The sequence below is a fragment of the Hemicordylus capensis genome, chromosome 5, assembly GCF_027244095.1.
Source record: "Hemicordylus capensis ecotype Gifberg chromosome 5, rHemCap1.1.pri, whole genome shotgun sequence".
NCBI lineage: Eukaryota > Metazoa > Chordata > Lepidosauria > Squamata > Cordylidae > Hemicordylus > Hemicordylus capensis.
Window position 1 is genome coordinate 76,274,209 of NC_069661.1, and position 27,663 is coordinate 76,301,871.

General features: G+C 43.5%; 1 long non-coding RNA gene across 1 annotated transcript in view; it reads right to left on the reverse strand.

The window, feature by feature from the left end:
• Positions 1-23,710, reverse strand: part of LOC128327844 (uncharacterized) — a 38,626-nt gene extending 14,916 nt beyond the window's left edge. The window contains exons 1-3 of the long non-coding RNA XR_008308831.1: positions 23,503-23,710; positions 11,662-11,783; positions 10,096-10,152 (exon numbers count right to left, since the gene is read on the reverse strand). This is a non-coding gene — a long non-coding RNA (uncharacterized LOC128327844). The remainder of the gene's footprint in view (positions 1-10,095; positions 10,153-11,661; positions 11,784-23,502) is intronic.
• Between the last annotated feature and the right edge of the window lie 3,953 nt (positions 23,711-27,663).

Here is a 27,663-nt window from a genome sequence, read left to right on the forward strand (position 1 = left end):
AGCTAAGCAGGGTCTGCCCTGGTTGCATATGAAAGGGAGACTAGAAGTGTGAGTACTGTAAGAGATTCCTCTCAGGGGATGGAGCTGCTCTGGGAAGAGCAGAAGGTTTCAAGTTCCCTCCCTGGCTTCTCCAAGATAGGGCTGAGAGAGATTCCTGCCTGCAACCTTGGAGAAGCCACTGCCAGTCTGTGAAGACAATACTGAGCTAGATAGACCAATGGTCTGACTCAGTATATGGCAGCTTCCTATGTTCCTATGTGAATGCTAAACTGCAGGCTGAGTTCCTTCAAATTAGAGTTGAGGGAGGAAACTCCTTCCCTTGAGCTGCGATGGCTGTGTGGGCTGTCCTTCATGGGGGAAGCCCTCACAGCCAGTTCCTCCTTCTCTCTGTAGTCTCGCCGACTGCAGGTTCCTTGCTCTCCATTATGTTCAAATTTGGACATGAGAATGGGGTGGGGAGCAGAACTGCAGGTCCATTGGACCCATGGCCCTGTATTACGTGTGAATAGGGCCACTGCGCCTGTAGGTGGCCAAGGATTTTCCACTCCCACTGCCACAGCGAGGAGGGTACGGGTGGTGAGGAGGAAGTCCCCCTTTTTTATTCTAAATGTCACCACAGTGGCGGGAGGGGGGCAGTGAAGGCTTTGCAGTGGCTGCTGCAGGCAATGGGGGACAAGGGGAAAGTCTCCCCTTTTTCATTCAAATGCCACTGCCTGCACAGTGGAATGGGGCGGCAGCAGCTGCAGTGGGGAGGAAATTCCCCCATGTATCTTAAAGCAGCATCCACTGTCTGCTGCTGTGTGGAGGAACAGCGAGGGAGAGCTCCTTCCAGCCCCCCCATGACTGCACGTCCCCGACGCAGCCCATAGTAATGTCCAAAATGGGCTGCATTGGGGGAGTGCACTCACTGGGGAGGGAGGGGAATTGCTGGAAGGAGCTCTCCCTCGCTGTTCCTCCATGCAGCGGCAGGCAGCAGATGCTGCTTTAAGGTAAATGGGGGAAATTTCTCCCCCACCACAACCCTCCTCGCTGCAGTGACTGCTGCCCCATTCCACCATGCAGGCAGCAGCATTTTAATGTGAAAGGGGTGACTTTCCCTTCACCACTGCTCCCCGCAGCCGCTTCTGTGCAGCCTTCACTGCCCCCATCCTGTCACTGAGGGGGCATTTAGAATTAAAAGGGGGGGCTTCCTCCTCACCATGCCTACCCTCCTTGCTGTGGTGGTGGGGCGGCAAAAGGCTTAATCTCCCACCACCGCCACACAGCAGCATTTAACATTTTTTTATAAAAAGGATAAAACTTTCCTCCACCCCAAGATTTGCTGCTCCCCCAGGATTTGCCTCTGTAGGCAATTGCCTCTATCGCCTGCAGTAATCTGCCTCTGTGTGTCTGTACATGCACTATTATGTGGAGGGGAAAAAACTCCCACTTGCATTTGTGAATGAGCATTGAGTTACTTGTATTTTGGAATATAGACTCATGTAATTCCAAGCAAAACGTATTTGTGTTTCCAGAGCACTGGAGCATGGAGTACGTTGTCAAAAATTGTCAGCATACCATGTTCCAGTGATCCACAAATCTAGATACGTTAGGACTGAAGTGCTCCGAAGAATGGCTCTCTCCAGCCTTCCTAATGGCATCTGTTAAGAGTTTTACATAGGTCAATGAAATTTTTATGTCTATTCTTCTTGTATTTTATATTACTTATGGGGCTATGAGTGAAGGTTTGGGAAACAAAGCCATGGCAAGTTGCTAAAATAAGTAGAGAACAGATAAGAAAGTACAATAAATCTAATCTTCTTGATAGTAGATGGCATAAGGAGGGAAAGAAGACGTCAGGGAAGACTCTTCCTTATTACACTTCACGCTGTTCGGTTTACAGACCTTCCTGCCCAGGCTCACCTCTTTCTGAGAAGGATTAGGGGGAAAGAAAATCACTCAAGTTTTTCAATATCATATTATGTCTGAGATAAGCACTGGCTCTTCTCAGGTCACTGTGCGCCTTCACCAGCTGTGTCTTCTTACATTCAATCTGTGAAGGCAAATTGAGCGTTGCTGCTCATAGACTGAATAGGAGCATTAGTGACCTTGATAAAAAAAGAAAAGCCTTTTACACCAATAAGAACTTTCTGTAGAATTGTAATTCACATTTCCACATACACCTGATTATGTAGTTATTACAAGGTAGGGGGAAGCCAGATATTTACATGTTTAAAACTATACATCTCTGCCAAACTCATAGGAATTAAATAAGCCAAATCACACACATTTTCTCTGGAGTTTGCCCAGATTTCAAACTGTATAAGATCGATTCTTTTTTTGTTGTTATTTCCTATTCAGTCATAGCTTACACTAAGTCTTCCCTGATTCACCAGCTTTCTCTTTTCTTCTCAGAGAACTCAAATGTCTTGTCTTATAATGTCCAACAGTCTGCTTAAGATCTTATTTTGGGCTCCCCACTCCCCCACCCCTGTCACTGGGCTGAGAACTAAAGAAGCCTTGTTGAACAGGCATTGCCTAAAAAATGATTAATTAGTAAACAAAAGAGAAAAGACAGTTCTATGTCTAGTCACAGCGGGGCACTAAATTGTTGCATGTTGAAATGACACTCAGCTCTATTTGGTATGGCCTTTTCTGCCTTTGGGAAATGGTATTTACCTGTTCATTAAAATAAATTCATGCATACAAGATGCATTTGCATTTAGTTGGAACTCTGGTTCCTAAAATACTATACTACCAAACAGGTAGTCCTTTAAGATAAGCAGACCTCATTGGGCACAGCTCACTCTGCACACAGTCCTAGTTGCTAGATGGAGATTTTATTATGTATATGTAGAATTTATGCTCCCCACGCAGTACCCAGGACCCAGTCCAGAGAGTGATCTGTTTGCAGAATCCTACTTCTGCATGGGATAAGTCTCACTAGACTTGGGCAACTGCATATTTAAAGCCACTGGCGCTCTTCCGGCCAGATTCTGGGTAGTTGTCCGCAGGGGTGAAGCAAGGTTGGATTGGGCCCAGAGATGAGATTCTAAAATGCCCCCCCTCAAAGTCCAGGGCCTCCACACACCCCAGGCCCCCAAGGACTTAAGTCTGATATTTCCAAATAAGTATGCTGCCTGGAAATAAATTTCACTGAATTACACACTTCACAATATATAGTGATATACATTGAATACTATATATTTGTGCTACTTTTAATGCCTAGAACACACTAGAAACATTAATTATTAAAATGGGTCCCTCGCTGCAGATTAGCAAAGGAGACTGTCAACCATGCAGTGTGAGCCTGTGTATGTTTTCTCAGAATTCTGAACAAATTCAGTAAAGTTTGATTCCAGGAGGTTTTTCACATGGGGCTTTTAAAGCCCTTTAACACACATCTCCTCTGGAATGGAGGTGCTGCATTCACATGTTGGCCAGATTTACCCTGAAGTCCCTACAAGTTATTGGGGAGCAGATCACAGGCAATTCAGGTTTTTCACTGCTTATTAAAGTGTAGCCTGATTTATATCCGGAGTAAAAAAAAAATCCACTATTTTGCGTTGGTTCTTTGGGATAACTTCAATTTTGCAGTAAAGCTTTCCAGTAAACTTGCAGTAAAGCCTGTTGTGTATAAAAGTCCCAGGTAAGTGTGTGGAGAATTGCAGCCTCAGGCAGCAAATCTAACCACATTTAGCTGGAAGTACATTTCATTGAAACCTAAAGGACTTACTAGCATGTCTACAGGAAAGCATGTCTACTTAAAAATAAACTCCATGGCATTCAACTGTCTGAGATCCTTCCCTGGTAAGTGCATATAGGATTGCACATGCTAGCTCCCAGCATATTTTGCTCCCTATAGGAGATAGGGGTGCGCATGGAACCGCGGTGCTGCGGTCCGGCACTGGGGTAGGGGGTTCCTTTAAGGGCAAGGGAGGGTTTACTTACCCCTCCCACCGCTTCCCCCCCTCCGGCGCATGTATTTTCCGTAGGGCTGCCTGATTACGACGGAAAGTATGTATGTGCGCGTGCGTGCACACAAAAGGCTTCTAAAAGCCTTTTGCACTTTGCAGCCAGCCAAGCGGGAGGAAGAGGGTTGGCAGGGACGTATCCTGCCGCCCGATTACCATGGAAAATAAGTGCGCCAGAGGGAGAAAAGCGGCGGGAGGGGTAAGTAAACCCTCCCCTGCCCTTAAAGGAACCCCCCACCCCAATCCACCCGAACACGAACCACCCATGCGCGGACCGGTCCAGAGGCCTGTAGAGTGGCTTCCGGAACGGTCCGGGCACATCACTAATAGGAGACCAGTAAGTCCCACTGAAGCAAGTTATATAGGTGGGGAGAAATAGAGAAAAGAGCAAGAATTAGCACCATTCCTCAGGAGAAACAGAGGTGGGGAGGGGGGAGAATGAGGAATCTGCCTCTTCTTGGTAAAATTTTTAGATAGACGAGGCATGCCAGGGCTCAAGGAACTCCTGAAGTTACGCCCTCCATCCTAAAAGTCATTCTCCCTGCTCCCCAATGTGGAAGTAGGGCTGGTCTCTCACTCTACTGAGATAAAAACCACTCTCTGCAGGTGCTCAGAAGCAGGGTCGCCCCTAGTGGGGTGTGGGGCTGGGGGGCACATCAGCATGTGCAGGGCCTCCTTAACATTTCATATCATTACAGAATCATACTGACTGATAACATCCAGTGTAAATAGTATGAGTGAGGTTTTTGGAAATGTCCAACCAGCCTGGCATTTCTAAAGAAAAATAAAATAAAAGCACCACACATGCTTCACAGTTCTCACTCAGACCTTCTGGATTGCAAAACAACTTGAACATACGTGCATTTATAAATGAATGAATGAATGAATGAATGAAAGAATGAATAAAATATTGTTTGTGCCAGAAGTTTTTGTAATTTTCTGCCATAAAACAAGCCATTGTAAAAGATCACTGTCATTGTCAGTGAACTGGGCAAGCAGCACACACAATCCTTGCACCGGGGTTAAGGGTGGGCCTTTAACCTTGGCTAACGGCCAGGCTTAAAAGTGGGGTTAGGCAGGCGGGCAGCTCCAGGATCTATGTGGATCTCGGTGCTTCACACGAGTAGCCTAACCCAGGCTGGGCTACCCTGGCCTGGGTTTGGCTGCTCATGAGAACAGCTTTTATGTGTGCAGTGCCCTGATTCATGCACTGTTGGATCAGGGCCAACGTAGTCATTACTTTCAGATATGTGAAGTATAAAAAAAGAAAGAAAACAGAAAACCACTTTCAAGTTTCACTGTGAGATAGTTATAGCAAAAAGGAGCACACACCACAAGAAAACAGTTAAACACTGAAATAGTGTTCTTATCTGCTGTTATTGCAGGAACAAAGGACCAGATTGGAGAGGCTCACAGATTGCTTTGGAACACAGGGGAGGATAAACAAATAAAACAGTCTTCAGGTGGCATTAACGCACACTATATTTTGGCTGGAGGGGTAAGAAACAAAGGAGTTTGCTCTCCAATTTATGGGGAGGAAATGGTCCCAAGTTAAGAAGTTTGATTGGGGAAGATGGAAAGAGGAGTAGTCTCTTCTCAGTCACGGTTGCTCCTCCTTAAGCTCTTACAGAATGTTTCCGATAGTAAGTTCATGTATTATGTTATGAATGTGGAAGTTCTACAAGGCACTTGAACATGTGAATCTCTCCTTATTAGTGCACATCACAGAACCACCCAGCAATTGAAGAGAAACTTGGAAATGACAATACTGTTATGTTCTGGCAATCCTTTAAAGTGTACTTCTACTCACTAGACTATTCCCAAGAAGTCATGAGGGCTATACCAAATGGAGAAACTGAATTGGGAAGCCATAAGGCCTAGTCGCCTAATGGCCTGTGGCCCAGATCTCTGCCTTCTGAGATGTTTATACAGCATATGACAAAGGCAATTTCAAACTTTCCCCAGCCATCTATTAATGCTGGCATATGCGCAATTTATGTTGCATCTCTTATTTTTGGCAGGAAAAATATACCTTATTGTTTTCCACTGCTGATATGACTGATAAGTGGATATATTTGTCAGGCTATAATTTTTCAGATGTTTGTGTTCATGTTTAGATGATTTTGCCAAGTGAGCTGGAGTAGTTTTGCATCTTATATGTTTAAGTGTAATTTTAAGTAATCTGTATCTTGGATATTTGAAATTCCACTTGTTTCTCCCATTCTCCCAGCCCAGAAGCAAAATTGTAGTTATTGCCCATGACCTTGTGAAGCTGCTTGCTAAAGCTCCATCATGTCTGGGAGGCTGATATAAATCTCAAGCACAGTAATTCTGGGTTAAATAACATTCTAGCAAAAGTAAAGAATGACTCATTTTTAAAGTGCTTTGTCAGGTTGCCAGATGTGTTTTGATGCTGATCATTTGTGCTTTTAACCTTGATATCCTATTGGACTGAAGGAGTCGAAGCCAGATTTATAGATATTTTATCTTGACTTACAGCATTTTCTTCTCTTAACACTTAACAGTTTTTCAAGCTAGTTCTATTAATTGCAAATGGAATGGGTGATTTGTGACAATTGCTTGAGTATATTTGTTATGATTAAATTGTAGCCTGTCCTGTTTAAGCTTATATAATTGAAAATGGAACTCTGATACAAACCAAGTAGTATAGAGATGAGAAGTCAAATTGGCTGGTAAGAGCACACTAGGCACATCAGATTTTGTGTGACATACAACAAATTGTAGTATACCCTGTGTCCTGCTTTCTTCTGCCACTACTTCACATGATGTCAATTCACAGAGATGCTCTTCACAAGAAGACACATGGAAGCTGCTTTTTAGGTGCTATCCATGTTTCTGGGAGCTGCTTGTGAATGATACAACTTAGGGGTGTAACTATAATAGGGCAAGGGGAGACAGTTGTCTGGGGGCCCACTGCCTTGCCCCCCCCGAGGCAAGTCACATGACTGACTCCCCCAGCCGCACAGCCGCCTGGGCTTCCTTCAGTTGTATTCATCCTCCGAAACTGATGTGAGTGTTAAGACCTGGAACTACCAGAACAGCATGTCTTTCTCTAGTACAATTAAATGACTTGCATTGTCCACAATTGACAAATCCTAAAAAAAAAAAAAATTAGGATGATGTTCTATTGTGGCACATAGGTGTTATATATATATATATAACATATTAAGCCTCATATTAAGATTTCTTCACTTCATGAGCTGAGCTTCAGTGTGTGGGGGGGCATCTTAAAATCTTGTCTCTGGGCCCACCCCACTCCAACCTTGCTACGCCCCTGATACAACCGCATGAGTGGAATAGAGTGTGTCTGGGTTTTCCCATGCTGTCGGCACTTGTCTACAGCCTTTCCCAGAGAGCAGGCTTTACCGAGGGATTAAGAAGGGTGAAATACTGCGAGTTACGGGGCATATCGGATATTCTGAATTTGCCCCAAACCCTGATGCTAAAAGTGGAAATTTTTACCCCGGACATAAATCGGGCTAAGCTTCAATGCTCAATGAAGAACCTGAATTGTGTTTGGAGTGCTCCCTGATAGCTTGCATGGACTTTGATGTAAATCTGGATAATATGTGAATGGACACCTGCCCTTCCAAAGTAAAATCGCTAGCTGGCAGTGCTCCATGTGGTTGCATCATTCAGATGAACCCCCACCTGTGATTCTAGAGTGCATTCAGTAACCAGAACCCAGCAGCTGATCAAGGAAGGGAAAAGTATAGAAGGCAGATGAGAGGGGAAATAAATTGTCTGTGATTTGCCAGATTTGCTGGCAAATTCTAAGTATGGCTACCAGGGCTGGTTCAGATGTACAGTTTGACTGCAATTAAAGCTAGCAGTGTTTGTAACTGCAGGATGCCCAAATGTGAAAACCTCCCTGTTCAGCCTCATAAGTTAACTCCAGTTTGCCTAGACAAACTCCAATTTTGACCTGAGCTTTTCTCGATGGTTTGCTGCAGATAACTGCAGCTTTTCTCAATGGTTTGCTGCTGATAACTGCAGTTTTTGCCACTGAAGCATTACACCCAAAACCAGACCCGTCCCTAACTGCAGTTAAGTGCCTATTTCCTGACTCCAATCATATAGGCGGTGGTGCAGAAAACCCCCCACCCCCCAGGATGTGGCTGCTCCAGGCTTTTGGCACTTCTTGCTGGGAGCCGCTCGGAAAAACCAGCCCCGACCCTCCTGTCATCCATGCAGCTATGCAATTGCTGGGCTACAGGGATGCCAACACGCCCCATCCCGTACCGGCCAGCCTGTCAAGCCACTCAGCAGCTGGGGAGCAACAGACAAGAGAGTCAACAAGCACAGACACACCAAGTGGAAGCACAAGCAGGGCATCCCATCACAGTACTGGGAGAGGGGAGCCCAAAGGCAGACCCAAGCAGGGAAGCTGCAGCAACCAAGTTCTATTCTAGATACAGAAAGGGTGGTGAAGGTGGGGTCAAGCCCCTTCCCTGGGAGGGGAAGTTTGCTCCCTAAATCTCACTCATGAGTAGGACAATGCACAGTTGAAGCCACTTGGGTAGCAGTGGGTTGTCTGAGCGCGGGACAATTGCCCGTCTGCCCATGGGCTGGCTGGTCATGAGTGGCAGACTACAGGCAATGAGGAAGGATGGTCCATTCAGGAAAGCTGCAAGGATGGGCACTCAGGCAAATGCAGTCCTGGTCTCTGCAACTGCCACTGAACCCCTGTCAAACCTTGCGCCCTGACAACCCTCACACCAATGTTGGTATGTGCATCCCTACCTGCTGCCCCCAATGGCCTCAAACTGGGCTCTGTACTCCCAGGAATCTATGTGCCTTGAGATCTACATATGCCGCAATGCTGGTCCTGTCCTGGAGATTTTGAATTGCTGGAAGGGTACACTCCGCAGCCCACTGCCTGCACTGTCCTTCCACTTAGTTTTTGTGAGTATGCTAAGAATGAGATCTGAAAGACTGACCCTCTAAAGGGATTCCGGAGCAGACAAGTTTTACTTTTTTTAACCAAGAAAGGGTAGTGAAGGGCAGGGTGAACCCCCTTTTGGGATGGATGCCCATACAGGCTGGCTCATGAGCAGAACAGATCACTGAGGGCAGTCTTGGGTCAGCTGAGATCCTTCTTCAAGGAAATCTCCATCTTACCCCTGTGGCCGGGCATGAGAGTGACAGGCCATGGGGACACCCCTAGAGAGGAGTGGAGAGGAGAGAAGTGAGCTGCCTGGACAAATCTACCATGATGCCAGATGGCAAAACATCCCCTTTTCCACCTAATACCTCCCTCACAAGAGTATCAGACCATGGGTTCTCTGAATAGAGCCAGGATGGGTTCTGGCTCGAGGTAGTGGGGAGTGTTATCTCGGGGAACACAGGCTTGGGAACTACAGGCAAGCTGCCATGATCCTTTGCCCCCTTCCTGCCCACATGGCCATGTGCACAGGTGTACCCTTTATGGTGCTCTGGAACTGCCACCCCACTCTCCAGTGAGGTCTGGAGAGTACAGGTGCTCCCCTCACCCATCCATCTCTGCACCTGCAGATCTGCATATGGCGGGAGGGCAATTGGGGAAGTAGGAGCCATGAATGGGTGGACAGGTCCTGGTTTGGTTTCTTATCAGACTGAACCCCACCCTGGCCATTTGGGGAGGTTCGCGATTAAAATAATTTTTTTTTAGTTTAAAAAATTAAATTCTACTTACTGCCACCCAGTCTGGGGGTTTAGATAACGGCTGTGGGGGATGGGGGTCTCCAAAGGTTTCCCCTCACCCCATTTGGCTTCCATTTATGTACACATCACTCTGTTTGGACAGTCTTTGGCCTGTTCCCGGCCTGCCCTCTGTTGTGGTGGCCATTTTGGAGCCACCACACATGCCCAATAGGCCTTTGCATGGCCTGGTATAGTTATGTCCACTGGCCCATCCTAAGCACATTGGGGAGGAGAGCAGGTGAACATATTTCTGCTGTCCAGCATGCTGCCTCCTAATCTCTCTCTCTCTCTCTCTCTCTCTATATATATATATATATATAAATAAAATATTTTATCTATAATATAAACAGAAAAATAGAAAACACATAAGAAAAGAAAAACAAAAAGTGATCAGATGATGCAATTACAAGGATTCTCATTACAATCTGTATACTTCCACCTGAATTCTTTACACCATCATCTCCCTCTCCCCTTCTTCAATCTGAAAGATAAATGTCTGCAGATTTAAAAACATTAACAGTAAGGTCAATAATTAGTGTACCTGTTATATACACAGAGCATTCAGCATTGAATCTCTCTACAAAAAGAAACCAAATCAGATGGGGAACCAAATCCTGATATATTATATTGAATAAATGGTTCCTATGTCTGAGAAATAAAATCTTCAGATTTGTTCTTAATATATGCAGAGATTGATAGGTATATTTATTTCAGTCATTTACCAGCAATAATAAACAGACAACTGCAAGTTAATATTTGTAGTAATTTTGGCCATTGATGCATAATCCCAAAGTTTAAGATACCAATCGTCTAGAGACGGAATCAGATTTGTTTTCCAGCAAGAAGCATAGAGGATTCTTGCTGCCGTTATCATATATAAAGAAAGCTTAGTGATAGTTAACATTAAAATCTCCGGAGGAAAAGGAAAATCTATATGCAAGATTTGCTGCATCTTCAAATGTATTGTTTTCCAAATTTTTTGAACTTTTTAACATGTCCACCACATATGATTAAAAAGTACCTTTCTGTTCTGTACATTCCAACAATCCCCAGAGTATTTATTGTTCATCTTTGAAATCTCTACTGGAGTAATAGACCAGCGTAGGTACATTTTATACCAGTTTTCCCTCAAGGTACTATTCACTGTAAATTTTATGTTCACCTTCCATTGAAATTCCCACTGTTGCATCTCTATTGCTCTGTTAAAATTCTGCATCCATTTTATAATGCAGTTTTTCACCTGTTCTGATTCCGAGTCATATTTCAGTAGTAATTTGTATATAAGACCCAACAAATGCTCTGAGTACTTTGTTATTAGGGTTTCAAATTCTGTCAAGTCTCTCAATTTTCCACTTTGCTTCCATACTTCTTCTTGGATTATACTGTTAATCTGTGAGTACAATAGCCAGGAAGGATGTTCATTGCTGCCTCCTAATCCTGTGGGGTATATGTACTTTGGGCTGTATTTGATTTGTGAGTTAAGGAGGTGACATGCAATTAGGACGTGGCATTCTGGGTGAGAAGGGAGATGCATGCCCTATCATGTTTGAAAGACAGTTTGGAGTGTTATCCCAACCAGCCCTCTCACTATTGTCTAGTAAGGTTTTGTAGTTTTTAAATATTGCTATTCTAGCTCTTTTATCTTGAATTCATAAAATGCTGTGTGTTGGCAAAATCTTTCAGTGGAACAGCTACACATGATGTAGTGTTTAATTTGGGTAAGACAGTCAACAGTGTTCCAAAATAAGAATTGCATTAGTGTTCAGCCTTCTGCTCTGAAATTATTCATACCTTGTTAATGAAACTTGACTTCTGAATAGCAAAGCAATCTTTTAAAGATAAGTTTGTATTTACAATATTTACTATTTTGTTGTATCTGCTGAAACTACTGGTATAGAATACATTGCACATTACACACAGCCCTGCTTTTTAAAAACAAACTTTTCTGTTTCTAACCAGGATCATATTTTGTAGATTAAATAGCGTTGAGCCATTGAACACATACCATTTTGCCTTCTTCATCATCTATACACTGACATATGCTTCTGCACTTATTTTCTTTTCATAGTAGTTGATCTTTGTATTACTTAGCACACCAATGGGGAAAATGCTTAAATCCAATGACATCTGCAACCAAAAACATTTCTTAAACATTATAGAATAAGGTCGATCATGGTGGAATGAATGCATAAATAGGTTTCACACAATTTTAATCCCAGTTTTGTTTGTTGTGATTTGATGAGGCACTGAATAAAGGCAGAATTATGTGAGACTACTTGGTACAATACTACCTTAAGTGGCGCAGCAGGGAAACTGCTTGACTAACAAGCAGAAGGTTGCCGGTTCAAATCCCCGCTGGTACTACATTGGGCAGCAGCGATATAGGAAGATGCTGAAAGGCATCATCTCATACTGCATGGGAGGAGACAATGATAACCCCCTCCTGTATTCTATCAAAGAAAACCACAGGGCTCTGTGGTCGCCAGGAGTTGAAATTGATTTGACGACACGCTTTACCTTTACTTGGTACAATGCCCATTATGCAGTCTCAGGTCTTACAGTTTGGAAAGCACTGTATGTGCAAGCTAAAAATTTTAATTTTAATGTGTTTTTATCTATTGTGATTTTTATCTGTTTTTATGAAATTTATATATTTTATATTTTATATTATGTTTTAACCTGTTCACTCCCTAGATATTTCTATATTAGATGGTAAAGAAATTCAATCAATCAATCAATAAAATAGACATACTGATCAACTATTTACAGACCAGATTTGAGTAAAGCTCACAGTGACTGTCCACAGCAAGTAAATTAGTAGGTAATAGGCAGGAAGCAGCTAGGTAACAGACAAATGAAGAGATGGTTAGGAATTTTTTTTAGCTATTGCCTTACATCAGGATTACATGCATCTGCATAGAGAGGTTGGGCTTTTATAACACAACTATAGCTTGAACCTGATAAATTCATACAAGGCTTAACATTGTCACAAGAAAAGATATGATAACTGTGATTAGCAAGACTTTCCTTTTCAGAAGGAAAATAGGTGGCGTGTTTGAATAGAATTCCTATTTCTTTTAAAATTGTGTTCAATTTTGGTGGACGTCTTCCTGGTGTGGGGTTAATTCATTTTGTGGGGGAAGTTGGAGATTCTAGAGGTTAAATCGCATTTCTCTGATAGAAGTAACATCTAAGGATCTTGGATATAGTATACTTTAAAAGACAATTGCAGTATATCTTTTGGGTGACCACTGAAATTGCTCATGCTGTTAAAATATAGTTTCCGAATTGAAGGAAATATTCAATATTGTATAGACCAAGAAATATAGATTTTCTGTTTTGAACTTTCAGTTAAACTTTTCTTTTCAGCACACATAATGATTAAAAGAACAAAACAAAACAAAAACTCTCAAAGACTTTTTGTGATCTTTTCTTTTCATGAAGTTTTTAAAAGTGGCAAAAACTATTATAACAATCCAGAAAGTTAAATCATGGAACATATTGCATTGTTGTACTCCTCTCTTTTTAAATTAAAGCACATTATTTTCTATTTTGCAAAGTCTCCTAAGCCCTGTTCATTCATTGTGTTGCACTTGCGTTTAGATGTCTGTACACATGCACATATATTTGTGTGAATGTCTGTACCTGTGTTCATTTTAAAAGTGAACCTGGATGCAGGGCCCTCAAATACAGGACACAGATAGAAAGTCTGCTGCTGTACCTGTGGTTAATATAACATGTGTATGGATCTGTACCTATGTACACTATACACAGAAGCCCTGTTCAGATGTTGTTTAAAAAGGGACACTGTACTTGTGTACAGTGCATCAGAGCATGCCTGGAAGTCCAACCTCCAGAGCTCAGTAGGGAAGCCTCATCCTCCCTGTTCTTTTCAGAGTTGTATTTGTCTGAAGAGACAAATGCCCTTTCTCTAGAAGTGCTCTGTGCCACATGAAAGCATGATTGTGGTGGCTTCTGTGATGGTCAGCCTGGAATGTACCAGCCTGCAGATCATGGAAGCAACTGTGATCATGCTTACAGCATTTGCTTCTTCAGACAAATGCTGCACCTGTGAAGGGAGATAAGGCTTCCTGGCACTGTTTGGGTGGGACTTTTGGGGACACTCAGGTGCTGCACATGAGTGCATTGTCCCTTTTAAGAAACTGTCTGGACAAGGCCAGATAATACAAGTGTTGAATGTAATGTGTGAATAGGGCTTCATTCTTGGGCAAAACAAATATGACATTTAATGCTTTGTAGCCCAACCCAAAGACTTGCTGTGCCAAGCCAACAGTGCTTAGAATGGGGTGTCCCAAAAGCAACTCCTGTTCTGCATTGCAAAACAGGACATTATGCCAGAGGTTGTACTAATGTCGGCAAAGTAAAAATGCTTAGAAACCAGGAGCCAATATAGTAACATTTACTGACTGGAAATAACCATATCTTATGAGAGAGGAGAACTACAGTCTAAATGGCCTTCTTCCAAAATGCTATTTGACATTCTTGGTGTCACACTAGATATTACATGCTGTTCACAACTTCGTGTTTCCTTCTTAACGTTACGTTGCAGGCTGGAGGCACTGACAGGTGAATTGGATGGGAAGGAGATGCTATGGGGTGTAGCTAGGGGAGAAGGCACCTGTGTTCTTCCCTCTCCCTGGTGAACCCCGGGGAGAGGAAATAATGAAGAGGGAGGGAGATAATGAAGAAAATAGAGAGGGGTGGAACTGGAGGGCCTGGGCCTGGGTTCTTTGAACCCATCTGCTCAAATATAGCTAAACCCCCTGGAGATGCTTAACCTGTTGCTTACTCTCCAGTTTTTCTCTGCACGTGCCCTGGTAATTTAAACAGAAGCAGGGGTGGTGTTGGGAATTCCCCAGGTTGGCCAATGCCCATCAAATCCCTGCCCCCCGGCTGATCCCTGAAACCCTAATCCTTGGTGGGAGGGTGTCTTCTGCTGTGCACTGCCACCCAGTAAGCCTACCTGTTGGGCCCTGGCAAGATTCCTGGCTGGGTGGTGGCTAGCAGCAGATGCTCCTCCTTCAGTGGCAGCACTGTTGCATGTCCCATGCCCTTTCCCAGCATCCACTGGGTTGTCTGGCTAGGAAAGCAGAATGGAAAGTGGCTGGATGCTCCTTCAGTGCATCCTTAAAGCTAACTTAACTGCTTGGGGTGGAGTGGGGGGTTAATGGTAGGGGGAGGGCTTCCCTCTTGACTCTACTTTTTTTTGGGCTACATCTCTGCAGGAAGTGGTGGATTTGGCAGTGTTTGAAGCAGGCTCTGGCCACATTTTCAAACCACAGGTAGATGAACATGAGGTTAATTTTGTAACCATGAATTGCAGCCCAACTGTAGCTACGTACAACCATAGCCCAGCAACCTCCGGTTTCAGGATAGGGGAGCCACTCCCTCTTCCTGGTCTGCTGAGGCCACATCCCAGCAAGCTCCATAGCACTCATGTCAGTGGGGAAGGCATCAGGATGTCTTCAGGGCAGCAGCCATTGGCCACATTCTTCAAGGGGACATGCCGAGTGCTATCATGCCTTTTCAGAATGGACCGTTGGCCCTTGGCAGGGAAAGGGCAGTTAAATTCTTTTAAATGCCATTTGTTAAGCCCTTATTCTGACAGCAATTGCACTGCTGCCCTTGTAAGAGCCCTGAACCAAAACAGTCTCACATATGCACGATTTCTGACAATGGGCGGGGGTGGGTGGGATGCTGAAGGGGTTCATAATTTTTGTTACTCTGGGAAGGGATCGTAATGACTTCCTAGGAAAGAATATTTATATGAAGAATTCTGGGGCCTGGTCCATTGTGACCAAGCATGCTCCTGTGATGGCAGACCTTGGCAAAGCAGTCCAGTAACACCCAAGCATAATCCTGCCCCTGTGTCGGCTTGTCACCCAGTGATTAGCCCTCCCATGATAGGGCCAGTACAATGAGGAGGACCAGAGGCTCAGTAAGTTTTGGTCGGTCTGCGCTCTCATGAATTAGGCTCATGAATTAGTCTCTTTCTCATGAATTAGTCTGCGCTCTCATGAATTAGTCTCATTGGACTGCGCTCTCATGAATTAGGCCATCCAAATCAAGGGGGCCCTGCTTGTGTGGGCCCCCCATTCTCTCTGGTAAATGTACACCATGACTCCCTCCTCTCCAGGCAACTCTTTCATACTTCTAAGGATTAGTGTGGGCAGTCTAGGGATACACCGTGATTGGGGATAGATGTGTAAAGGTAAAGTTTTGCTGTTGAGTCGGTGTCAACTTCTGGCAACCACAGAGCCCTGTGGTTTTCTTTGGTAGAATACAGGAGGAGTTTACCATTGCCTCTTCCTGTGCAGTATGAGATGTACTCTCATTCAAATTTCCTGGGTTTGGACTGGCGTTGTGGCATATGTAGATCAGCTGCCATGGGGAATCAAGGGAAAGGAGAGCCTAAATGATCAGCAAACCCAGGAAAGTAGGGTAACCATACTGGGCAAAAGCAAACATGGATATGTGCCAGTGGATGGCTGGGCGAGAAGAAGTACTGCTTGGAATGCTTCATCATGGCAGTCACCACGACAGGGAATGGTGTTGCTGGGGTACCCGTTGCTGCAGCTTGCTTGTGTCAAGCAACTAGGATGGGCAACATCTGCTGTCTGGCCTGCATCTGTGTCTCCATGTCGTTTCACTCTCATGGGAAAGGGGGCATCATCACACATTATTAATTATTCTGCCTGATCCTGTGTACCCCAGGAGGGTTCTTCTCATGAGTAATGCCATAGAATGTGTGTTTGCATCCAAGGGGAAGGGGCTGGGCCTCCTTCCCTAACTTTATTGTACAAAAAATAGAGCAGACCCATTCAAGAATTTCTGGGTGGGGCTGCCTTATAAATCCAACACTGGGTATTGCTGCCCTGCCATATGTTAAATTTGCTGTGATCTAATCGGGTTGCCTGGTTTACGGTGCCACAAATGTGCGTGCTTGTGAAATACTTTTTATCAGTGTATTTTTAGTGATCAAAACACATACTGCCCATCTTTCCATCCCGTCCCCTTCCTCTTCTGGTTGCCAGGGGGGCAATCCCCCTTACCAGAAGCAAGCATCCCCCAATGTAACTTTCCGCTTTGCCAGGCTTAGAAGCTTGGGATGGGACAAGGTGCTACCCCTGTTGCCGGCAATGGCTCGAGAAATGTGGAGACAGGGGAAGGGGCAAGTGCTCAGAGAGGTGGCCAGCGAGAAGCATGGCAGGCATGGAGCAGAGGCATTCCTTGGAGGTCTGGGCTGCCCTCTCCATTATTTCAGTTCCAGAAACAGCATGGAACCCCGGTTATGGTGTCATCTGCCTTCAGATGTAATGCTGCAGCTTTCAAGACCCAGGTTGGAGCAGTGAAACTCATTACAAACTGAAGGTTCAAACTGGAGTTTGGCAAGGGAAACCGCAGGTCACTCTTGCCATGAAACTGTGGTTTCATGCATTCCAACTTCTACCTCATTCATTTCTGGTTTGGTGTTAGGTGTGAATGCAGCCACGGTGTTCTAGGTGGCCAGTAGATGATGATAACTCTATTTTTTAGTCTCGAAGGAGGGAAGAAAGATTCTGCCACAGCAAAAAGTAGTTTAGAGGAGAAAAAGTTAGAAAGAAAGAGAGAGAGGAGCCAGTTGTTTCCACTCACCTGGGCATCTGCTCCACTTGACCAGGCAAGTAGTGAGAAACAAGACCGCTCCGGAGGAATAATCATATGCAGTTTGAAAGATAGGTTGGAAACAACTGTTCATCCTGCCCTCCCTAAATGGAACTCATGTCAAAACTGCTGTCATTTTTAAAAAATGAATTTTATTAACCTATGTTTTTCCATGGCCTTTATAGGAAACAGATGTTAAACATCAGTAAAAGTAATGTTTTTTTAAATGTTTGCCTAAAAGAGGATTAATTCATGGAAGATTAGGACCATGCTGGCTGTCAGTTATGATGGCTATGTGGAACCTCCATGTTCAGATGAAGTACCTCTGAATATCAGTTTCTGGGAGAGGCAAGAGCAGTGCAGGATTGCTTTCACGCCTGCTTGTGAGTTTCCTAGACTCCTAGAGGATTCTAGTTGGCTACTGTAAGAAATAGAATGCTGCACTTGACCATTAGTTAGATCTGCAGAGCTGTTATGTTCTTATCTCAGAGAGGCATACAAAAGGACTGATATGGAATTTATGAACGTAATAGAAAGGTTTCAATTGTTTTCAGTAGGTTTGAATTTATTTCAAAATAAGGGATCTTAGCAGTTATCTAATCTGGTGCTGGAGAGAATTGAAAGTATATTCTGCTCCCCGCTGCCCCAGCTCTTCATACATTAAAATTAAAGCAAAGCAATCTGAGAAGACAAATCAAAAGTCAAAGTGCTTCGCAACTGCCTGATCGATGTAGCTTTTCAGCCTTGAATAAATTAACACGAAACTATGTCAGTCTCTCACAACCCAATAATTCTCACTCAAAAGCAGCATAATTAGCTGCTCAAACAACAAAAACACAGATACCAAGATTTGTTGTTGATGAGAGAGTAGCAGGAGAAAGGAGAAAATGGAACTGTAATCCAGTTGCTATCCTTAACAGCTCTGGACTTCAATTGTAAAGTAAGCTGAACTTGTTGGAGATGGAGTTTCAGTGCATTGACCTTTTGCACCAACTATCCTAATGACCACTATGGGCACTGGGAGTAGAGGTAGTTAGTGAAGGTCTCATTACCTGTCCTTGCTTTGCCTCTACTCTATGACCCCTGCCTTGACTCCTCAGGTACTTCGTGTAGCGAGTCAGTCCTTTTCCTTTCTTCCTAGAGAGAAGATGGAAACATCTCTCTCTCTTTCTACCTATCCATTATGCAACTGATAGATAGGACTAGGTCTTTCCTATCTCAAATGTACTTCATCAATAAACATATTTAGTTTAGATTGACATAGGCAAAATGGGGGGGGGAGCCAGGCCCCCCCCCAGTTTCAAAACAAAAATGGCCACCGCACATGCTCAAATGGCCGCTGCAAGACCCAAGTCTAGCTTTTTCCCTGATCTAGGGAGTCAGAAGAATGCAAAGTTGTTGGCAAGGGATCCGAGCATTTAAAAAACAGATATAAATGGCACAAAAGTAAGTGGACAAAACATCCCTTAAAAAGACAATGTTGGTTTCATACCTTGTAAGCTGGCAAAACTGAACGGTCGGGAAGAGAGGCAAGGAATAAAATAGAAATATTCACTCACATGCTGTTTAATGCTCTATACAGAGCTCTATTTTATCTCAATTTTTGTCAAGCAATCTGATTATAAGGTCTGTGGGATTTCAAACTTGGAAAGTGCCTGCTTTTAACTTGTGTGGTGCTTTTAAAAACAAAACAAAACTGAATATCACACTGTTTTGCTGTTCTGTGGCTAATTGCAACTTCCACTTTCTTCCTGATCAGGCTGCTGGATCCAAGCCTATTGTAAGCTGCTGGATAATTTCAGATTGTTTGGGGCCCCTAGGATTTCCCATTGCAGCCATCTCCCTTTAAGGCAAAAGCTGTTTGGACAGAAAAAACCCATCCCTGAATTTCTTGGAGGCAGCAACCTGTAGTGAGGTGTGCTGAGGTGGCAGAGCATTTGCTAAAGAGAGCTTTTGCTGCTTAGCTCTATGGAGGCATGCCCAGCACATGGATGTGCTGCGTTTCCTTGGGAAGGCGACTGGCACGTATGTGCCACATGTGTGGTTGTATGTTTGTGTGTATGCATGTGTGTGTTGCTTACAACCTGTTTCTCCTGAAAGTGTCTGATATTTTTGAGCTGATATTATGGTAAAGTTATCTGAAAGATGGGTGTCATATGTTTGGACAGGGGTGCAATTTCAGTGCTTGCCCTAGGCGCTATTTTCCTTAGATACGCCTCTGATTGTACAACAATCTCCATGTGTGTTCTTTAAATAACTGCAACTACTAATTCAATGCTCTACACTGTAACTGGAGTGGGAAGCTTCTTTTTTAGGCACTTTGCTAAATAATCACAAATCCCAACAGAACTTACTTAGAAAGAGGAAGTAGTGCCTCAAATCAGATGTGAAGAACAACTTATTTGCATTTCTTTTGTTTTGCTTTCATCAGAGGGTAATTACTTCTCTTTTATTCTAGTAGCTCTATGATTTCTCATATAGATAGATGAAGTTGCCTTATCTGGAGTCAGGCTATTACCTGTTGAATTTATTATCTATTTCAGTGGCAGTGGTTCTCTAGAATTTTGGGCAGAGGTATTTTTAGCCCTCCTGCTTGATATATACAGTATTTTTAGTTGGAGATGCCAGGGATTACTGGAATCTTTAACATACAGATTATGTAATATATGCAACATATGAGTCCCCCCAAACTGGTGGGTGAAGGCATTTAGATTTCTAAATCTTAGTTTTATTCCTTTATTTTAAAATGTATATCCTGTTTTTTTCTCAGTGAGCATCCAAAGTGACTTACAAAAATTCATTAGGAATAAAAATGCATTAAAATAATGCACATGGTTAATAGAGGTGTGTACGAATCATTTTTTGCTATTTGATCCAACCTTGAATTGAATTGCAAAAAATTTGAATCAATTCCTCAAACCAAAGTGACAATAAAATAAAATAAAATAAAAAATCAGCCCTCCTCCCTAGCAGGAGTGCAGAAGTAGCAGCATGTGTTCTGTGTTACTTCACCAGAGCTGCATTAGTCTGGATTTCAGCCACTGATTGAAATACTGTTTGAGGAAACGTAGGTGGTTGGAAAATTTCCTGTGCTACATCATCTGTGGAAACTCCTCCAATGGTGTTTCAGAATGGGGCTCTAATTTGAACCAGTTCAGGGGTTCTATGTTTTTTAGAAAATTATTTTTAGACTCACCACTGGGTCCAGTTTATTATCAGCTGCAGGGAAAGTCTCTGGCATCTCCCCCTCCCTTCATTGTCCTTCTTCCGCTCTAGAAGGGGCTGGTTCGGACCACTTCCTCCGGTGGTGATGGCCATTTTGGAGGCTGGCATGTATGCCCAGTGGGCCTCTGCACTTTTTCGAGCGGGAGAAGGCTGGTGGGAGAAGGGGGAGATGGGGGAGATCCCCCCGTGGCAGCAGCTGCTGACTCGGACCCAGTGGTGAGTCTAAAAATTAAAAAAATGTAAAACCCCATACCATCTCTGAGATGGCTCAGGGGGTTTGGCTCGAGGTCAGTTCATTGGCAAACCAGCTTGACCTCAAGGTGGTTTGCCATAGTTGGTTGTTAGGGTATAGCCCAACCTACCTACCACCCAACCCACAAAACAATCGGGCAATCAGGCTATTTTTAATGAATTTTAAAATTGTATCTTTAAAATGAAGATAAAGTTTAACTAAAATTCAAAAATTCATTAAAAATAGCCGGATTGCACGATTGTTTTGTGGGTTGGGTCTAGGTAGGTTGAGCCATGCCCTAACACGCATGCCCTAACACATATCCCTCTGGTCCTAGTGTCCCTAGGACCTACTCTCTGGGGACAAATGTGGTGATTCGTGTTCCCCATTGTTCTGTATGAGAGAAATAAGCAGAGTGCACACATTTTGCAACCCTGCCTTGCAAGAACAACACTGCAGAACAGAAGCACACACAGTTCCTGCTATCATAGAAGAGAACATTACATGTTGCCAAACACACAGTCCAAAGATGGCCAAAAAAGAACCACTGACCCAGAATCCACCGCCAGCAACCACAGTGCCTGCACTGCAGTAGCATCATTGATACAAGTTGCTCTCTCACACACAATTATGACTCCATCCTCAGTTGCAACAGCTGCCACAGCACAGCAGCATCCTTAGCAGCTAGCAAGCATAGCCAACTACATTAACTACAGCCACATTTGGCTGAGTGAGTACATCTTGCATTACAGATTGCAGACTGCAGAGTAGACCAGAGCAGTGAGTGAAGCACAAGGTACTCTCAAGCACAGACAAGGAGCTCATCTCTTACCATGAGAAGAAGTCTTCTCCCTTCATTTCTTCAGAGTAAGCATACACCCCTGCCTGTGTCTGGATAACACACCATGGCCCTAGATTGGTACTGGCCCCCTGACTGACAGCCAGACACATGGGTCAGGGCACCAGTCCAGATCTCATTACTGGCCATGGTGGTGGCATGTCTGCATGTGTCAGCAGCATAGGCAGAATGTGACACATCTGGGTTTGGGGTTAGCCAGTGTGGGGCAAGCTGTGGTGTTGAAGTTGTGTTGCAGTGGGTAGAGGTGACCATGAATCACTCGTGCTCCATGGCCAGCTCAGGATAGCCCAGCTGAGGGAGGTTGGTCTTCAGGAAGAAGTGGGCTCCTCCCATATCCCTAGCAAGGTGTCAAGGAACCCCTACATGAACCAGTAGGTGGAAAGTGGAGGCAGAACTCCTGGGTCACTTGGCCCTGACAGGGACACCATGTTGCTGGACTGGGAAGTGGTGGTGATAGTACTGCTGCTAGGGATGGAATGTGCACTAGCAGTAGGTGCTCCAGGACCTCCTCTTGGTTGCACCCCGGCCTCCTATCCTCATTTTGTTTAACCTCTGCAACCAAGCGGTTCCTTCACCTGGGCAGCTGGTCAGGGGTGACCACTTTGCCCTTCATTCTTGGGTCACATAGGCAGGACAAAACATGCTCTGCTGATTTATCCAAGAGTGTCCTGAGCTGTTCTACCAGTCCAGTCCTCAGCCTACCTGCCATTGCAATTGCTTCCTCAGTGGTCAGCATGGTCTGGAGCTCATCCATTGCCCCTCCCCCCTCCACTTACAGTGTGGGGGCCAGGCAGGCAGGCAGGCCCAGTCCACCACAACCACTACCATTCTACTCTCAGTGTTGTTACAGCCTCTCTCTGATGACCCCCTTTTGGCCTTTCCCCTCCCTGCTCCTTCCCGCCCATGCCAGCATTTGATATGAATGACAACAGTTCAATCAAGAAGAAAGGAGATTTCAAGGTAATCGGAAGCTAGTGCCAGAAAACCAATCAAAAGCTGAAAAACAAAGAGACAAAATGGCGACCGTGACATGATCAATTCATAACAAATTGGGGTGATACTATTCTCCCTCGAATCAACCTTTGCATTTAAGTGGCAATTTGATTTGTGGGCAAATCCACAAATTGCCCCTGATTCATTGTGAATTGATTTGCGCACGAATCGAATTGCACATCCCTAATGGTTAACCTATTTCAAAGAACTGAACTTTAACTGCAGGCACAAAAAATGGCAAGGTCCAACAAATTTACAGACTTCCCCATTTGTTTTTATTTATTGCACAATACTCTATAGATTAAATTTAGTTGCTCAATATTTATTTTTGTTTCATCAGCCTTGAAATGGGAACAGCAATTGCTTTGATAAATGGATTCAAGGGTTGTTTAGTTCCATTTTAACTTCTGTAAGAAAATATGTGTCTTCTGATGAAATGCTGTTTTATAACTTTTGTAGTGCTTCTTGATAAGGGCAGCTATTGCATACACATTTAATATGGTATTGATACTATTTCCCATTTATGTGGCATTTGTGTGGTGTTCCTCACAATGCAGAGCAGAATGCATGGTCCTACAGAATTCATAACACAATTCTATGTATTGTGAGATAGAAAAGAAGTCGGTGTGCTTGCGTGTCCATGCACATACACCACCTCACCGACCAAGGCATATTAAAGCGGTTTATAATGGTAATATGCTTCACGTGTGCCTAGCTGTGTACATATCCATGCAGACAATTTACAATTCCACTTTAAGTTGCAATCATACCCTGGGTCATGTCCCATAGTTCTTTTCCCTTTTGCTTCCCTTTCCCAATAAGTCTATTCAACAGCACTCAGGACTGCTTTCCCCAATATTCTAGCAACTTACCTATGGTATAGTTTCATCTGTTGTACTCTTGGTTGTCAAGTCTTGCTTTTCCTTCCTTCTGCTGCCTCATCCCATTTCCAGAGAACCCTCTTGATGGTATATTTCTGTAATACTGGGATTTGTATTTGCCATAGATGGTGATAGATTCACACTAAAAATACCCAGTTCTTATCCACCCCAGAACGTTCTTCCTCAATCTAGTCCCACATCTACCTGTCTGAAATTTCAGCTTGGATATTTTGTTATTGGCTCAAGGCCAGATGTGGCAAGACTGGACTTTGCATTTTTTCTCTCAGTTGCTCTTTTTTCATGTTCTCTCCTTATCTATTGATAATCCCATTGAATAAACATGAACCCTTGAACATAAGAACAGCCCTGCTGGATCAGGACCAAAGCCTATCTAGTCCAGCATCCTGTTTCACACAGTGGCCCACCAAATGCCTTTGGGAAGCCTACAGGCAAGAGCTGAGGGCATGCCCTCTTTCCTTCTGGTGCAATCCTACAACTGGTATTTAGAGACATCTTGCCTCTTAGGCTGGAGGTAGCCTGTAGAGTTTAGACTAAGGATGTATACGGAATCGTGGAGCTGCAGTCCAGCACTGGGGTGGGGGTTCATTTAAGGACGGGGGGAGGGTTACTTTCCCCTCCCACTGCTTTCCCCCCACCGCCGCGCGTTTCTTGGTAAGCATTTGGGGTGGCAGGATACCTCCCTGCCTCCCCTTCCCTCTCTTGGCAGCAAAAGGCATCAGAAAGCCTTTTGCGCATGCGCACGTTGCGTGTGAGCGTCACATCTCCATGTCACACGTGCACGCACATTGCGCACACGCGCAAACAGCTTTCTGAAGCCTTTTGCTGCCGAGAGGCGGAAGGGGAGGCAGGGAGGTATCCTGCCACCCCAAATGCGTACAAAAAAACACACGCTGGCTGGGGGAAAGTGGTGGGAGGGGTAAGTACACCCTCCCCCGCCCTTAAAGGAAATCCACCCCAGTGTTCGAACTGCAAACTGCCCCATGATCGGAGCGGTCTGGAGGCCTGTAGAATGGCCTTCGAACCGGTCTTTGTACATCACTAGTTAAAACTAGTAGCCATTGATAGACTTGTCCTCCATGAATTTATCTAAGCCTTTCTTAAAAACATCCAGGCTGGTGGTTATCATTATATCTTGTGGCAGAGAATTCCATAGGCTAATTATGTGTTGTGTGAAAAAGTACTTCCTTTTGTCAGTCCTAAATTTATTGGCAATCAATTTCATGGGATGACCCCTGGTTCTAGTGTTATGTGAGAGGGAGAAATTTCTCTCTCTACATGCATAATTTTATAGACCTTTATCATGTCACCCCTCAGTCATTAAACTAAAAAGCCCCAGGTATTGTAGTCTTATCTCATCAGGAAGGTGCTCTAGGATCATCTTGGTTGCCCTCTTCTGCCCCTGTCCTTTTGGAGGCATGGTGACCAGAACTGTACACAGTACTCCAAATGTGGCTGCACAGATTTGTATAGGATCATTATGATATTAGCAGCTTTATTTTTAATCCCCTTCCTAAAGATTCCAAGCATAGCATTGGCCTTTTTCACAGCTGATGTGCACTGAGCCGAGACATTTAATGAACTATCCAGCATGACCTCAAGATCTCACTCCTGGTCAGTCACCGACAGCTCAGACCCCATCAGCATATACGTGAAGTTGGGTTTTTTTTCTTTTTCATCATCAGGAGTTCTGGTGTGGGGTGTTATCAGTATGCTGAGGACACCCAAATCCATTTCTCCATGTAATCTTCATCATGGGATAGCATAACCTTCCTAAATTTATTTATTATTTATTTATTATTTATTTAACATATTTTTATACCACCCAAACCTTACATCTCTGGGCGGTTTACAGATGCCTGCCTTCATGCAGTAATGGGCTGGATGAGGGAGAACAAATTAAAGCTGAGGAAGTTTAATTGTAAACCGCCCAGAGACACAAGTTTTGGGCAGTATAAATATGTCAAATAAATACATTAATTAAATAAAGCAAGACCTAGGTACTTATTGTGGGGTTGTAATTTAATTCAGGGGATGGGTTAAAGCTGTCTGTTCTGGAAGGGGTTACATTTCCCTGGAAGGAACAGTTACATAGTCTTGGAGTACTTCTTGACCCAGGTCTCTCTCTGGTTTCTCAAGTGGAGGAACCAGACAGAGGTGCTTTTATTAGCTTAAACTGATATGGAGGAGATATGAGATACTGTATATGATATGATTTCTGGAGAAGAATGACCTAAGAACAGTGGTACATATGTTGGTAACCTCCAGATGTGACTTCTGCAATGCGATTTATGTGGGACTGCCTTTGTATGTAGTCTGTAAACTGCAGTTGGTACAAAATGGAGCAGCCAGGTTGGTATCTGGGGCAACCCAAAGAGACCACATTACTTCTATTATAAAAGCATTCCACTGGCTGCCCATTTGTTTCTGGACAAAATATAAAGTGCTGGTGATAACCCACAAAGCCCTAAATGGCTTGGATCCAGGGTATTGAAGAGAATACCTTCTTCCCCACTGTTTATTAAGATCTTTTGGGGAGGTTTGCCTGTGGTTGCCTCCAGCTCTTTTGGTGGCGACTCAGGTCTGGGCCTTTCCTATTGTCAGCCCAAGACTCTGGAATGAATTCCTTGTGGTTGTCAGAGCTTCCTCATCTCTGGTAACCTTTAAAAAAGCTCTTACGGCCCATTTATTTAATCAAGCCTTTGATCAGCTGTAAGTTGATCTTATTGTTGTTACTGCTGTTCTAAATTATTTTTAACTGTTTTTATTACTTGAATTGTGGTTTTATTGTTTTGTAAACCATAATGAGTTTTTGGTGGTCTTAAAGTGTAATAAATGTGTGGATAACTGAAACAATCACATATTCCTCCTGTTTACCCTGGCGTACATTTCCACCCTCTTTCTCTGTTTCCTTTCTGTCAGTTTCTAGAGTTTGGGAGACCTTTGAGGCAGGGACCTGTCATTTCATTGTTTGTGAAGCACCATGGACATGGATGGTGCTATATTAATAAATGACTAAGCAAGCAAACAAATACTTCTCCATTGAAGCTACTCAGGTTGATTAAATCCACATAGAACACTGGCAATTGTCTGAGCTCCAGGGAATGTGCCTCAGTGGAATTTGCCAAAGTATTTTGTCCCTTTGGACTCGATTGACATAAAGTTGGATAAGTAATATTTGCATATGATGATACTCCAGATGTACATCAAATGTAATCCTGTAAGATGTCATAAATATGACCCCTCTGTGAATCTCAAACATGTATTTCTTAGATGGACCTTTAAATTCCATTTTCAACAGACAGACAGATTGTCAGTTTAATAAATTAAAGTTGCCTTATTGCAGCTTTTTTGGCCAGTGTTCTATCCTAGGCCCATATTAATATTTTATCCCCTTTAATATTATTACATGATGCAGGCTTTATTTAAATGGATTTGACGGGCCTCTTGGTTGGCTTGACAACCAGAGGGAAAAATTAATGTTCTGCATTTAATCTTGGCTCAAGGCGCTAAATTATTTTGGAGGTCGAAGCCATCATGCATATCATGCTAAATTATTGAATGTAATAACTATTAGCCAGCTGTCTATTTATAGAGTGTTTTTTTTAAAAAATGTTATTTACTTCATATGTCTTGAGTTAATTTTGTAGTGATCACCTCTTAAAGTTTTCTTTGTGCATAGTATAGTACCAAAAGATACTATACTATGCATAGTACATTTGGAGTACACAGTATTTTCACAGCATAGTACACAGCATAGTACATTTGGAGTACTCATTGTATATTCTCCAATAAGGAGTTGTAATTTATATGACAGTTTGCAAAAAAAAATTCAGCAGCCTAGCAAGTTCTGAAGCTTCTCTGTTGATAAACTGCAAAATGTTTACACTCCAGACAAGAAGAAGCATCGTCTTCCTAGATGGACTAAAAAGTATATTTAACTTCGTAAATTTACAGTGAAAAGCATATTCACTCCTTTAAAACAGAAATGCATTGCCAAGAGGGAGTTTCTACCATCAAACATACACCTTTATGTGGAGATAATAAAAGCAGATTTAATGAACTAACACAGTGTTGTTTATTGCCTTAAAATGCATTCTGCTTTTGCAAAACAGATATATTGAAAGATAGGCT